We start from the raw sequence: 12,110 nt of genomic DNA, 5'->3' as shown, positions 1-12,110 counted from the left end.
CTTGAATTTGAATGCCAGCAGTGCTGTTCTTTCTTTATGTCAGTTTGGGGCTTCTTAACTCTCTAAGCAGGCTTTCTAATGTATCACACCTGTTTGTCCTTTGTCTTAGTTGGTCAAAGAGCCTGTTTAGTAAACAGAAAATCTTGAATTTGAATGCCAGCAGTCCTCTTCCTTCTTTATCTCAGTTTAGGGCTGTTTAACTCTCTAAGCAGGCTTTCTAATGTATCACACCTGTTTGTCCTTTGTCTTAGTTGGTCAAAGAGCCTATTTAGTAAATGGAAAATCTTGAATTTGAATGCCAGCAGTCCTTTTCCTTCTTTATCTCAGTTTAGGGCTGTTTAACTCTCTAAGCAGGCGTTTTTAATGTTTCGCACCTGTTTGTCCTTTGGCTTAGTTGGTCAAAGAGCCTATTTAGTAAAAGGAAAATCTTGATTTTGAATGTCAGCAGTACTTTCTATTCTTCATCTCATTTTGTGGGTTTTTACCCCAAAAAGAGGACTTTTACTCTTGTTTGTCATCAAATATTAATTTCCCACAGCCCTAATATAGTGCAATTGAGAAAAAAAATTCTCTGCTGTTGAAACACTTTAAAAGGAATTAGAGGATATAATTTTCTTTACAGAATATAGGATGGCATCAAGCTTTACAAATTAAAACGAGTGGATTTACAGATCTGACTCTGCAAAGTTTGATAGCAGCACAGGAGTATTGTAAACTTTCATGCTTGAAGTGTCCACCGCTTGGGTTAAAAATGAAAACCAAACCATTCAACATGAAAGAAGAAGCAGATTAATCCGACGAGGATGGGATTCGAACCCATGCATGCAGAGCACAATGGATTAGCAGTCCATCACCTTAACCACTCGGCCACCTCGTCTACATAGTGCCCGTGCGTTTAGGTGGGAAGATGTTGAGAGGGTTTTTACCAGTCAGTGTTTTTTCACTGAAGATTGGATGTTGGCTTTTGTCAGAGTTGCCTTATCTCGTCAACTACAGTGCCTGTTGTTTGAAGTTAGCTTGGGGAAAACTCTATCAGAAATGAACCAGTGCTGAGGTTTTTAATATCAATTAGTCATAATTTTTCCTCCTTTTGGTTTTGCCATGGCATTTCTTCAATCTGTCTATTCTGTGTCATAACTTGGAAGCAAAACAAGTCCCAAATTTCAGCTGTGCTAAAAGATGGCTCATTCAGTTGCAAAACTTCAAAGCCTTTGTCCTCGATACAGCTTCTGTAAATTTGTCAGTTTTTTAAATGAATGCTCTTCAAAATTTACTTGGCTTCTTAAGTGTTATGACTGAGATTGAAATCTTATTCCATGTTTCTGCTCTACGTGGAATGGAACTCAAGCTCAATATCGTTTTGCTGCGCTAACCAGTTGAATGTTCGATTGGTGCTTCAATCTTCCTTGGATTTCGAATGCATGCCATCTTCTGGTGCTGTGGCTTAGTTGGTTAAAGCGCCTGTCTAATAAACAGGAGATCCTGAGTTTGAATCACAGCAGAGCCTTGTTTTCATCTCCGCACAAAGAAGCTTCCTATCTTAAAAATAGGTGTTTCACTTGAGACTGATAGTGCAATTGTGAGATTAAAAGTCTCTTCTATCTAAGCGATATAAAGGAAGAAAGATGGTTTCAAGCATGACAATGTAAAACCAGTTGATTTAGTTTTGAAATGCCTCCTTTCTATGCATCTCTAATCCGTTTATCCAATGTATCTCACCTTTATGTCCTTTGGCTTAGTTGGTCAAAGAGCCTGTTTAGCAAACAGAAAATCTTGAATTTGAATGCCAGCAGTGCTGTTCTTTCTTTATGTCAGTTTGGGGCTTCTTAACTCTCTAAGCAGGCTTTCTAATGTATCACACCTGTTTGTCCTTTGTCTTAGTTGGTCAAAGAGCCTGTTTAGTAAACAGAAAATCTTGAATTTGAATGCCAGCAGTCCTCTTCCTTCTTTATCTCAGTTTAGGGCTGTTTAACTCTCTAAGCAGGCTTTCTAATGTATCACACCTGTTTGTCCTTTGTCTTAGTTGGTCAAAGAGCCTATTTAGTAAATGGAAAATCTTGAATTTGAATGCCAGCAGTCCTTTTCCTTCTTTATCTCAGTTTAGGGGTGTTTAACTCTCTAAGCAGGCGTTTTTAATGTTTCGCACCTGTTTGTCCTTTGGCTTAGTTGGTCAAAGAGCCTATTTAGTAAAAGGAAAATCTTGATTTTGAATGTCAGCAGTACTTTCTATTCTTCATCTCATTTTGTGGGTTTTTACCCCAAAAAGAGGACTTTTACTCTTGTTTGTCATCAAATATTAATTTCCCACAGCCCTAATATAGTGCAATTGAGAAAAAAAATTCTCTGCTGTTGAAACACTTTAAAAGGAATTAGAGGATATAATTTTCTTTACAGAATATAGGATGGCATCAAGCTTTACAAATTAAAACGAGTGGATTTACAGATCTGACTCTGCAAAGTTTGATAGCAGCACAGGAGTATTGTAAACTTTCATGCTTGAAGTGTCCACCGCTTGGGTTAAAAATGAAAACCAAACCATTCAACATGAAAGAAGAAGCAGATTAATCCGACGAGGATGGGATTCGAACCCATGCATGCAGAGCACAATGGATTAGCAGTCCATCACCTTAACCACTCGGCCACCTCGTCTACATAGTGCCCGTGCGTTTAGGTGGGAAGATGTTGAGAGGGTTTTTACCAGTCAGTGTTTTTTCACTGAAGATTGTATGTTGGCTTTTGTCAGAGTTGCCTTATCTCGTCAACTACAGTGCCTGTTGTTTGAAGTTAGCTTGGGGAAAACTCTATCAGAAATGAACCAGTGCTGAGGTTTTTAATATCAATTAGTCATAATTTTTCCTCCTTTTGGTTTTGCCATGGCATTTCTTCAATCTGTCTATTCTGTGTCATAACTTGGAAGCAAAACAAGTCCCAAATTTCAGCTGTGCTAAAAGATGGCTCATTCAATTGCAAAACTTCAAAGCCTTTGTCCTCGATACAGCTTCTGTAAATTTGTCAGTCTTTTAAATGAATGCTCTTCAAAATTTACTTGGCTTCTTAAGTGTTATGACTGAGATTGAAATGTTATTCCATGTTTCTGCTCTACGTGGAATGGAACTCAAGCTCAATATTATTTTGCTGCGCTAACCAGTTGAATGTTCGATTGGTGCTTCAATCTTCCTTTGATTTCAAGTGCATGCCATCTTCTGGTACTGTGGCTTAGTTGGTTAAAGCGCCTGTCTAGTAAACAGGAGATCCTGAGTTCGAATCTCAGCAGTGCCTTGTTTTCATATCCTCACAAAGAAGCTTCCTATCTTAAAAATAGGTGTTTCACTTGCGACTGATAGTGCAATTGTGAGATTAAAAATCTCTTCTACCTAAGAGATATAAAGGAAGAAAGATGGCTTCAAGCATGACAATGTAAAACCAGTTGATTTAGTTTTGAAATGCCTCCTTTCTATGCATCTCTAATCCGTTTATCCAATGTATCTCACCTTTATGTCCTTTGGCTTAGTTGGTCAAAGAGCATGTTTAGCAAACAGAAAATCTTGAATTTGAATGCCAGCAGTGCTATTCTTTCTTTATGTCAGTTTGGGGCTTCTTAACTCTCTAAGCAGGCTTTCTAATGTATCACACCTGTTTGTCCTTTGTCTTAGTTGGTCAAAGAGCCTGTTTAGTAAACAGAAAATCTTGAATTTGAATGCCAGCAGTCCTCTTCCTTCTTTATCTCAGTTTAGGGCTGTTTAACTCTCTAAGCAGGCTTTCTAATGTATCACACCTGTTTGTCCTTTGTCTTAGTTGGTCAAAGAGCCTATTTAGTAAATGGAAAATCTTGAATTTGAATGCCAGCAGTCCTTTTCCTTCTTTATCTCAGTTTAGGGCTGTTTAACTCTCTAAGCAGGCGTTTTTAATGTTTCGCACCTGTTTGTCCTTTGGCTTAGTTGGTCAAAGAGCCTATTTAGTAAAAGGAAAATCTTGATTTTGAATGTCAGCAGTACTTTCTATTCTTCATCTCATTTTGTGGGTTTTTACCCCAAAAAGAGGACTTTTACTCTTGTTTGTCATCAAATATTAATTTCCCACAGCCCTAATATAGTGCAATTGAGAAAAAAAAATCTCTGCTGTTGAAACACTTTAAAAGGAATTAGAGGATATAATTTTCTTTACAGAATATAGGATGGCATCAAGCTTTACAAATTAAAACGAGTGGATTTACAGATCTGACTCTGCAAAGTTTGATAGCAGCACAGGAGTATTGTAAACTTTCATGCTTGAAGTGTCCACCGCTTGGGTTAAAAATGAAAACCAAACCATTCAACATGAAAGAAGAAGCAGATTAATCCGACGAGGATGGGATTCGAACCCATGCATGCAGAGCACAATGGATTAGCAGTCCATCACCTTAACCACTCGGCCACCTCGTCTACATAGTGCCCGTGCGTTTAGGTGGGAAGATGTTGAGAGGGTTTTTACCAGTCAGTGTTTTTTCACTGAAGATTGTATGTTGGCTTTTGTCAGAGTTGCCTTATCTCGTCAACTACAGTGCCTGTTGTTTGAAGTTAGCTTGGGGAAAACTCTATCAGAAATGAACCAGTGCTGAGGTTTTTAATATCAATTAGTCATAATTTTTCCTCCTTTTGGTTTTGCCATGGCATTTCTTCAATCTGTCTATTCTGTGTCATAACTTGGAAGCAAAACAAGTCCCAAATTTCAGCTGTGCTAAAAGATGGCTCATTCAATTGCAAAACTTCAAAGCCTTTGTCCTCGATACAGCTTCTGTAAATTTGTCAGTCTTTTAAATGAATGCTCTTCAAAATTTACTTGGCTTCTTAAGTGTTATGACTGAGATTGAAATCTTATTCCATGTTTCTGCTCTACGTGGAATGGAACTCAAGCTCAATATTATTTTGCTGCGCTAACCAGTTGAATGTTCGATTGGTGCTTCAATCTTCCTTTGATTTCAAGTGCATGCCATCTTCTGGTACTGTGGCTTAGTTGGTTAAAGCGCCTGTCTAGTAAACAGGAGATCCTGAGTTCGAATCTCAGCCTTGTTTTCATATCCTCACAAAGAAGCTTCCTATCTTAAAAATAGGTGTTTCACTTGCGACTGATAGTGCAATTGTGAGATTAAAAATCTCTTCTACCTAAGAGATATAAAGGAAGAAAGATGGCTTCAAGCATGACAATGTAAAACCAGTTGATTTAGTTTTGAAATGCCTCCTTTCTATGCATCTCTAATCCGTTTATCCAATGTATCTCACCTTTATGTCCTTTGGCTTAGTTGGTCAAAGAGCCTGTTTAGCAAACAGAAAATCTTGAATTTGAATGCCAGCAGTGCTATTCTTTCTTTATGTCAGTTTGGGGCTTCTTAACTCTCTAAGCAGGCTTTCTAATGTATCACACCTGTTTGTCCTTTGTCTTAGTTGGTCAAAGAGCCTGTTTAGTAAACAGAAAATCTTGAATTTGAATGCCAGCAGTCCTCTTCCTTCTTTATCTCAGTTTAGGGCTGTTTAACTCTCTAAGCAGGCTTTCTAATGTATCACACCTGTTTGTCCTTTGTCTTAGTTGGTCAAAGAGCCTATTTAGTAAATGGAAAATCTTGAATTTGAATGCCAGCAGTCCTTTTCCTTCTTTATCTCAGTTTAGGGCTGTTTAACTCTCTAAGCAGGCGTTTTTAATGTTTCGCACCTGTTTGTCCTTTGGCTTAGTTGGTCAAAGAGCCTATTTAGTAAAAGGAAAATCTTGATTTTGAATGTCAGCAGTACTTTCTATTCTTCATCTCATTTTGTGGGTTTTTACCCCAAAAAGAGGACTTTTACTCTTGTTTGTCATCAAATATTAATTTCCCACAGCCCTAATATAGTGCAATTGAGAAAAAAAAATCTCTGCTGTTGAAACACTTTAAAAGGAATTAGAGGATATAATTTTCTTTACAGAATATAGGATGGCATCAAGCTTTACAAATTAAAACGAGTGGATTTACAGATCTGACTCTGCAAAGTTTGATAGCAGCACAGGAGTATTGTAAACTTTCATGCTTGAAGTGTCCACCGCTTGGGTTAAAAATGAAAACCAAACCATTCAACATGAAAGAAGAAGCAGATTAATCCGACGAGGATGGGATTCGAACCCATGCATGCAGAGCACAATGGATTAGCAGTCCATCACCTTAACCACTCGGCCACCTCGTCTACATAGTGCCCGTGCGTTTAGGTGGGAAGATGTTGAGAGGGTTTTTACCAGTCAGTGTTTTTTCACTGAAGATTGTATGTTGGCTTTTGTCAGAGTTGCCTTATCTCGTCAACTACAGTGCCTGTTGTTTGAAGTTAGCTTGGGGAAAACTCTATCAGAAATGAACCAGTGCTGAGGTTTTTAATATCAATTAGTCATAATTTTTCCTCCTTTTGGTTTTGCCATGGCATTTTTTCAATCTGTCTATTCTGTGTCATAACTTGGAAGCAAAACAAGTCCCAAATTTCAGCTGTGCTAAAAGATGGCTCATTCAATTGCAAAACTTCAAAGCCTTTGTCCTCGATACAGCTTCTGTAAATTTGTCAGTCTTTTAAATGAATGCTCTTCAAAATTTACTTGGCTTCTTAAGTGTTATGACTGAGATTGAAATCTTATTCCATGTTTCTGCTCTACGTGGAATGGAACTCAAGCTCAATATTATTTTGCTGCGCTAACCAGTTGAATGTTCGATTGGTGCTTCAATCTTCCTTTGATTTCAAGTGCATGCCATCTTCTGGTACTGTGGCTTAGTTGGTTAAAGCGCCTGTCTAGTAAACAGGAGATCCTGAGTTCGAATCTCAGCAGTGCCTTGTTTTCATATCCTCACAAAGAAGCTTCCTATCTTAAAAATAGGTGTTTCACTTGCGACTGATAGTGCAATTGTGAGATTAAAAATCTCTTCTACCTAAGAGATATAAAGGAAGAAAGATGGCTTCAAGCATGACAATGTAAAACCAGTTGATTTAGTTTTGAAATGCCTCCTTTCTATGCATCTCTAATCCGTTTATCCAATGTATCTCACCTTTATGTCCTTTGGCTTAGTTGGTCAAAGAGCCTGTTTAGCAAACAGAAAATCTTGAATTTGAATGCCAGCAGTGCTATTCTTTCTTTATGTCAGTTTGGGGCTTCTTAACTCTCTAAGCAGGCTTTCTAATGTATCACACCTGTTTGTCCTTTGTCTTAGTTGGTCAAAGAGCCTGTTTAGTAAACAGAAAATCTTGAATTTGAATGCCAGCAGTCCTCGTCCTTCTTTATCTCAGTTTAGGGCTGTTTAACTCTCTAAGCAGGCTTTCTAATGTATCACACCTGTTTGTCCTTTGTCTTAGTTGGTCAAAGAGCCTATTTAGTAAATGGAAAATCTTGAATTTGAATGCCAGCAGTCCTTTTCCTTCTTTATCTCAGTTTAGGGCTGTTTAACTCTCTAAGCAGGCGTTTTTAATGTTTCGCACCTGTTTGTCCTTTGGCTTAGTTGGTCAAAGAGCCTATTTAGTAAAAGGAAAATCTTGATTTTGAATGTCAGCAGTACTTTCTATTCTTCATCTCATTTTGTGGGTTTTTACCCCAAAAAGAGGACTTTTACTCTTGTTTGTCATCAAATATTAATTTCCCACAGCCCTAATATAGTGCAATTGAGAAAAAAAATTCTCTGCTGTTGAAACACTTTAAAAGGAATTAGAGGATATAATTTTCTTTACAGAATATAGGATGGCATCAAGCTTTACAAATTAAAACGAGTGGATTTACAGATCTGACTCTGCAAAGTTTGATAGCAGCACAGGAGTATTGTAAACTTTCATGCTTGAAGTGTACACCGCTTGGGTTAAAAATGAAAACCAAACCATTCAACATGAAAGAAGAAGCAGATTAATCCGACGAGGATGGGATTCGAACCCATGCATGCAGAGCACAATGGATTAGCAGTCCATCACCTTAACCACTCGGCCACCTCGTCTACATAGTTCCCGTGCGTTTAGGTGGGAAGATGTTGAGAGGATTTTTACCAGTCAGTGTTTTTTCACTGAAGATTGTATGTTGGCTTTTGTCAGAGTTGCCTTATCTCATCAACTACAGTGCCTGTTGTTTGAAGTTAGCTTGGGGAAAACTCTATCAGAAATGAACCAGTGCTGAGGTTTTTAATATCAATTAGTCATAATTTTTCCTCCTTTTGGTTTTGCCATGGCATTTCTTCAATCTGTCTATTCTGTGTCATAACTTGGAAGCAAAACAAGTCCCAAATTTCAGCTGTGCTAAAAGATGGCTCATTCAATTGCAAAACTTCAAAGCCTTTGTCCTCGATACAGCTTCTGTAAATTTGTCAGTCTTTTAAATGAATGCTCTTCAAAATTTACTTGGCTTCTTAAGTGTTATGACTGAGATTGAAATCTTATTCCATGTTTCTGCTCTACGTGGAATGGAACTCAAGCTCAATATTATTTTGCTGCGCTAACCAGTTGAATGTTCGATTGGTGCTTCAATCTTCCTTGGATTTCAAATGCATTCCATCTTCTGGTGCTGTGGCTTAGTTGGTTAAAGCGCCTGTCTAGTAAACAGGAGATCCTGAGTTCGAATCTCAGCAGTGCCTTGTTTTCATATCCTCACAAAGAAGCTTCCTATCTTAAAAATAGGTGTTTCACTTGCGACTGATAGTGCAATTGTGAGATTAAAAATCTCTTCTATCTAAGCGATATAAAGGAAGAAAGATGGTTTCAAGCATGACAATGTAAAACCAGTTGATTTAGTTTTGAAATGCCTCCTTTCTATGCATCTCTAATCCGTTTATCCAATGTATCTCACCTTTATGTCCTTTGGCTTAGTTGGTCAAAGAGCCTGTTTAGCAAACAGAAAATCTTGAATTTGAATGCCAGCAGTGCTGTTCTTTCTTTATGTCAGTTTGGGGCTTCTTAACTCTCTAAGCAGGCTTTCTAATGTATCACACCTGTTTGTCCTTTGTCTTAGTTGGTCAAAGAGCCTGTTTAGTAAACAGAAAATCTTGAATTTGAATGCCAGCAGTCCTCTTCCTTCTTTATCTCAGTTTAGGGCTGTTTAACTCTCTAAGCAGGCTTTCTAATGTATCACACCTGTTTGTCCTTTGTCTTAGTTGGTCAAAGAGCCTATTTAGTAAATGGAAAATCTTGAATTTGAATGCCAGCAGTCCTTTTCCTTCTTTATCTCAGTTTAGGGCTGTTTAACTCTCTAAGCAGGCGTTTTTAATGTTTCGCACCTGTTTGTCCTTTGGCTTAGTTGGTCAAAGAGCCTATTTAGTAAAAGGAAAATCTTGATTTTGAATGTCAGCAGTACTTTCTATTCTTCATCTCATTTTGTGGGTTTTTACCCCAAAAAGAGGACTTTTACTCTTGTTTGTCATCAAATATTAATTTCCCACAGCCCTAATATAGTGCAATTGAGAAAAAAAATTCTCTGCTGTTGAAACACTTTAAAAGGAATTAGAGGATATAATTTTCTTTACAGAATATAGGATGGCATCAAGCTTTACAAATTAAAACGAGTGGATTTACAGATCTGACTCTGCAAAGTTTGATAGCAGCACAGGAGTATTGTAAACTTTCATGCTTGAAGTGTCCACCGCTTGGGTTAAAAATGAAAACCAAACCATTCAACATGAAAGAAGAAGCAGATTAATCCGACGAGGATGGGATTCGAACCCATGCATGCAGAGCACAAAGGATTAGCGTTCCATCGCCTTAACCACTCGGCCACTTCTTCTCCATAGCACCTGTGCGTTTAGGTGGGAAGATGTTGAGAGGGTTTTTACCAGTCAGTGTTTTTTCACTGAAGATTGTATGTTGGCTTTTGTCAGAGTTGCCTTATCTCGTCAACTACAGTGCCTGTTGTTTGAAGTTAGCTTGAGGAAAACTCTATCAGAAATGAACCAGTGCTGAGGTTTTTAATATCAATTAGTCATAATTTTTCCTCCTTTTGGTTTTGCCATGGCATTTCTTCAATCTGTCTATTCTGTGTCATAACCTGGAAGCAAAACAAGTCCCAAATTTCAGCTGTGCTAAAAGATGGCTCATTCAATTGCAAAACTTCAAAGCCTTTGTCCTCGATACAGCTTCTGTAAATTTGTCAGTCTTTTAAATGAATCCTCTTCAAAATTTACTTGGCTTCTTAAGTGTTATGACTGAGATTGAAATGTTATTCCATGTTTCTGCTCTACGTGGAATGGAACTCAAGCTCAATATTATTTTGCTGCGCTAACCAGTTGAATGTTCGATTGGTGCTTCAATCTTCCTTTGATTTCAAGTGCATGCCATCTTCTGGTGCTGTGGCTTAGTTGGTTAAAGCGCCTGTCTAGTAAACAGGAGATCCTGAGTTCGAATCTCAGCAGTGCCTTGTTTTCATCTCCTCACAAAGAAGCTTCCTATCTTAAAAATAGGTGTTTCACTTGCCACTGATAGTGCAATTGTGAGATTAAAAATCTCTTCTATCTAAGAGATATAAAGGAAGAAAGATGGCTTCAAGCATGACAATGTAAAACCAGTTGATTTAGTTTTGAAATGCCTCCTTTCTATGCATCTCTAATCCGTTTATCCAATGTATCTCACCTTTATGTCCTTTGGCTTAGTTGGTCAAAGAGCCTGTTTAGCAAACAGAAAATCTTGAATTTGAATGCCAGCAGTGCTGTTCTTTCTTTATGTCAGTTTGGGGCTTCTTAACTCTCTAAGCAGGCTTTCTAATGTATCACACCTGTTTGTCCTTTGTCTTAGTTGGTCAAAGAGCCTGTTTAGTAAACAGAAAATCTTGAATTTGAATGCCAGCAGTCCTCTTCCTTCTTTATCTCAGTTTAGGGCTGTTTAACTCTCTAAGCAGGCTTTCTAATGTATCACACCTGTTTGTCCTTTGTCTTAGTTGGTCAAAGAGCCTATTTAGTAAATGGAAAATCTTGAATTTGAATGCCAGCAGTCCTTTTCCTTCTTTATCTCAGTTTAGGGCTGTTTAACTCTCTAAGCAGGCGTTTTTAATGTTTCGCACCTGTTTGTCCTTTGGCTTAGTTGGTCAAAGAGCCTATTTAGTAAAAGGAAAATCTTGATTTTGAATGTCAGCAGTACTTTCTATTCTTCATCTCATTTTGTGGGTTTTTACCCCAAAAAGAGGACTTTTACTCTTGTTTGTCATCAAATATTAATTTCCCACAGCCCTAATATAGTGCAATTGAGAAAAAAAATTCTCTGCTGTTGAAACACTTTAAAAGGAATTAGAGGATATAATTTTCTTTACAGAATATAGGATGGCATCAAGCTTTACAAATTAAAACGAGTGGATTTACAGATCTGACTCTGCAAAGTTTGATAGCAGCACAGGAGTATTGTAAACTTTCATGCTTGAAGTGTACACCGCTTGGGTTAAAAATGAAAACCAAACCATTCAACATGAAAGAAGAAGCAGATTAATCCGACGAGGATGGGATTCGAACCCATGCATGCAGAGCACAATGGATTAGCAGTCCATCACCTTAACCACTCGGCCACCTCGTCTACATAGTTCCCGTGCGTTTAGGTGGGAAGATGTTGAGAGGGTTTTTACCAGTCAGTGTTTTTTCACTGAAGATTGTATGTTGGCTTTTGTCAGAGTTGCCTTATCTCGTCAACTACAGTGCCTGTTGTTTGAAGTTAGCTTGGGGAAAACTCTATCAGAAATGAACCAGTGCTGAGGTTTTTAATATCAATTAGTCATAATTTTTCCTCCTTTTGGTTTTGCCATGGCATTTCTTCAATCTGTCTATTCTGTGTCATAACTTGGAAGCAAAACAAGTCCCAAATTTCAGCTGTGCTAAAAGATGGCTCATTCAATTGCAAAACTTCAAAGCCTTTGTCCTCGATACAGCTTCTGTAAATTTGTCAGTTTTTTAAATGAATGCTCTTCAAAATTTACTTGGCTTCTTAAGTGTTATGACTGAGATTGAAATCTTATTCCATGTTTCTGCTCTACGTGGAATGGAACTCAAGCTCAATATCGTTTTGCTGCGCTAACCAGTTGAATGTTCGATTGGTGCTTCAATCTTCCTTGGATTTCGAATGCATGCCATCTTCTGGTGCTGTGGCTTAGTTGGTTAAAGCGCCTGTCTAATAAACAGGAGATCC

At 38.0% G+C, this 12,110-nt stretch overlaps 10 non-coding genes across 10 annotated transcripts; 4 read left to right on the top strand and 6 right to left on the bottom strand.

The window, feature by feature from the left end:
• Positions 1-795: 795 nt before the first annotated feature.
• On the bottom strand, positions 796-877 carry TRNAS-GCU (transfer RNA serine (anticodon GCU)). The gene has a single exon. It is a non-coding gene; the product is annotated as a tRNA-Ser (tRNA).
• A 1,690-nt stretch (positions 878-2,567) lies between these two features.
• Positions 2,568-2,649, bottom strand: TRNAS-GCU (transfer RNA serine (anticodon GCU)). The gene has a single exon. It is a non-coding gene; the product is annotated as a tRNA-Ser (tRNA).
• A 556-nt stretch (positions 2,650-3,205) lies between these two features.
• On the top strand, positions 3,206-3,279 carry TRNAT-AGU (transfer RNA threonine (anticodon AGU)). Its single transcript has one exon. It is a non-coding gene; the product is annotated as a tRNA-Thr (tRNA).
• Positions 3,280-4,339: 1,060 nt separating this feature from the next.
• TRNAS-GCU (transfer RNA serine (anticodon GCU)) lies at positions 4,340-4,421 on the bottom strand. Its single transcript has one exon. It is a non-coding gene; the product is annotated as a tRNA-Ser (tRNA).
• Positions 4,422-6,106: 1,685 nt separating this feature from the next.
• TRNAS-GCU (transfer RNA serine (anticodon GCU)) lies at positions 6,107-6,188 on the bottom strand. Its single transcript has one exon. It is a non-coding gene; the product is annotated as a tRNA-Ser (tRNA).
• A 556-nt stretch (positions 6,189-6,744) lies between these two features.
• TRNAT-AGU (transfer RNA threonine (anticodon AGU)) lies at positions 6,745-6,818 on the top strand. The gene has a single exon. It is a non-coding gene; the product is annotated as a tRNA-Thr (tRNA).
• Positions 6,819-7,878: 1,060 nt separating this feature from the next.
• Positions 7,879-7,960, bottom strand: TRNAS-GCU (transfer RNA serine (anticodon GCU)). Its single transcript has one exon. It is a non-coding gene; the product is annotated as a tRNA-Ser (tRNA).
• A 556-nt stretch (positions 7,961-8,516) lies between these two features.
• TRNAT-AGU (transfer RNA threonine (anticodon AGU)) lies at positions 8,517-8,590 on the top strand. Its single transcript has one exon. It is a non-coding gene; the product is annotated as a tRNA-Thr (tRNA).
• A 1,698-nt stretch (positions 8,591-10,288) lies between these two features.
• TRNAT-AGU (transfer RNA threonine (anticodon AGU)) lies at positions 10,289-10,362 on the top strand. The gene has a single exon. It is a non-coding gene; the product is annotated as a tRNA-Thr (tRNA).
• A 1,060-nt stretch (positions 10,363-11,422) lies between these two features.
• Positions 11,423-11,504, bottom strand: TRNAS-GCU (transfer RNA serine (anticodon GCU)). The gene has a single exon. It is a non-coding gene; the product is annotated as a tRNA-Ser (tRNA).
• Positions 11,505-12,110: the final 606 nt, after the last annotated feature.

The sequence above is a fragment of the Dendrobates tinctorius genome, unplaced genomic scaffold, assembly GCF_039654945.1.
Source record: "Dendrobates tinctorius isolate UK_male_01 unplaced genomic scaffold, ASM3965494v1 ptg000204l, whole genome shotgun sequence".
In the NCBI taxonomy this organism is placed as follows: Eukaryota; Metazoa; Chordata; class Amphibia; order Anura; family Dendrobatidae; genus Dendrobates; species Dendrobates tinctorius.
Note: the sequence above shows the minus strand (reverse complement) of the source record. Positions and strands in the feature narration are given on the sequence as shown.